Source organism: Hordeum vulgare, chromosome 3H, assembly GCF_904849725.1.
Source record: "Hordeum vulgare subsp. vulgare chromosome 3H, MorexV3_pseudomolecules_assembly, whole genome shotgun sequence".
NCBI classification, from domain to species: domain Eukaryota; kingdom Viridiplantae; phylum Streptophyta; class Magnoliopsida; order Poales; family Poaceae; genus Hordeum; species Hordeum vulgare.
This window is the reverse complement of record NC_058520.1, coordinates 273689003-273691285: the sequence shown is the minus strand read 5'-3', so window position 1 is coordinate 273691285 and position 2283 is coordinate 273689003.

The following is a 2283-nucleotide window of genomic DNA, read 5'->3' as shown; positions in this document are numbered from 1 at the left end:
TCTTGTATTACGGAGCGAGTAAAGAGACTTGCCGGTAAACGAGATTGAAATAGGTATGCGGATACTGACGATCGAATCTCGGGCAAGTAACATACCGAAGGACAAAGGGAATGACATACGGGATTATATGAATCCTTGGCACTGAGGTTCAAACGATAAGATCTTCATAGAATATGTAGGATCCAATATGGGCATCCAGGTCCCGCTATTGGATATTGACCGAGGAGTCTCTAGGGTCATGTCTACATAGTTCTCGAACCAGCAGGGTTTGCACACTTTAGGTTCGACGTTGCTTTATGCGTATTTGAGTTATATGGTTGGTTACCGAATGTTGTTTGGAGTCCCGGATGAGATCACGGACGTCACGAGGGTTTCCGGAATGGTCCGGAAACGAAGATTATTATATAGGATGACCTCATTTGATTACCGGAAGGTTTTCGGAGTTACCGGGAATGACGAATGGGTTCCGGGTGTTCACCGGGGGGGGGGGGGCAACCCACCCCGGGGAAGCCCATAGGCCTTGGGGGTGGCGCACCAGCCCTTAGTGGGCTGGTGGGACAGCCCAAGAAGGCCCTATGCGCCATAGGAAGAAAAAAAAGAGGTGGGAAAAGGGGGAAGGACTCCTCCTTCCAAACCTAGTTGGACTCGGTTTGGAAGGGGTGGGTTGCCCCCCTTGGCTTGGCCGAACCCCTTGGGGGTCCTTGGACCCCAAGGAAAGGCTCCCCCTCTTCCCCCTATATATACGGAGGTTTTAGGGCTGATTTGAGACAACTTTGCCACGGCAGCCCGACCACATATCTCCACGGTTTTACCTCTAGATCGCGTTTCTACGGAGCTCGGGCGGAGCCCTGCTGAGATAAGATCATCACCATCCTCCGGAGCGCCGTCACGCTGCCGGAGAACTCATCTACCTCTCCGTCTCTCTTGCTGGATCAAGAAGGCCGAGATCATCGTCGAGCTGTACGTGTGCTGAACGCGGAGGTGCCGTCCCTTCGGCACTAGATCGTGGGACTGATCGCGGGACGGTTCGCGGGGCGGATCAAGGGACGTGAGGACGTTCCACTACATCTACCGCATTTCTTAACGCTTCTGCTGTGCGGTCTACAAGGGTACGTAGATCGAATATCCCCTCTCGTAGATGGACATCACCATGATAGGTCTTCGTGCGCGTAGGAAATTTTTTGTTTCCCATGCGACGTTCCCCATCAGTGGCATCATGAGCTAGGTTCATGCGTAGATGTCTTCTCGAGTAGAACACAAAAGTTTTTGTGGGCGGTGATGTGCGTTTTTCTGCCCTCCTTAGTATTTTCTTGATTCCGCGGTATTGTTGGATTGAAGCGGTTTGGACCGACATTACTCGTACGCTTACGAGAGACTGGTTTCATCGCTACGAGTAACCCCGTTGCTCAAAGATGACTGGCAAGTGTCAGTTTCTCCAACTTTAGTTGAATCGGATTTGACCGAGGAGGTCCTTGGATGAGGTTAAATAGCAACTCATATATCTCCGTTGTGGTGTTTGCGTAAGTAAGATGCGATCCTACTAGATACCCATGGTCACCACGTAAAACATGCAACAACAAAATTAGAGGACGTCTAACTTGTTTTTGCAGGGTATGCTGGTGATGTGATATGGCCAACGATGTGATGTGATATATTGGATGTATGAGATGATCATGTTGTAATAGATAATATCGACTTGCACGTTGATGGTACGGCAACCGGCAGGAGCCATAGGGTTGTCTTTATACTAACGTTTGTGCTTGCAGATGCGTTTACTCTTTTGCTAGGATGTAGCTTTAGTAGTAATAGCATGAGTAGCACGACAACCCCGATGGCGAGACGTTGATGGAGATCATGGTGTGGCGCCGGTGAGAAGAAGATCGTGCCGGTGCTTTGGTGATGGAGATCAAGGAGCACGTGATGATGGCCATATCATGTCACTTATGAATTGCATGTGATGTTAATCCTTTTATGCACCTTATTTTGCTTAGAACGATGGTAGCATTATGAGGTGATCTCTCACTAAAATTTCAAGACGAAATTGTGTTCTCCCCGACTGTGCACCGTTGCTACAGTTCGTCATTTCGAGACACCACGTGATGATCGGGTGTGATAGACTCAACGTTCACATATAATCGGTGCAAAACAGGTGCGCACGCGGAACACTCGGGTTAAGCTTGACGAGCCTAGCATGTGCACATATGGCCTCGGAACACATGAGACCGAAAGGTCGATCATGAATCATATAGATGATATGATTAGCATAGGGATGCTTACCACTGA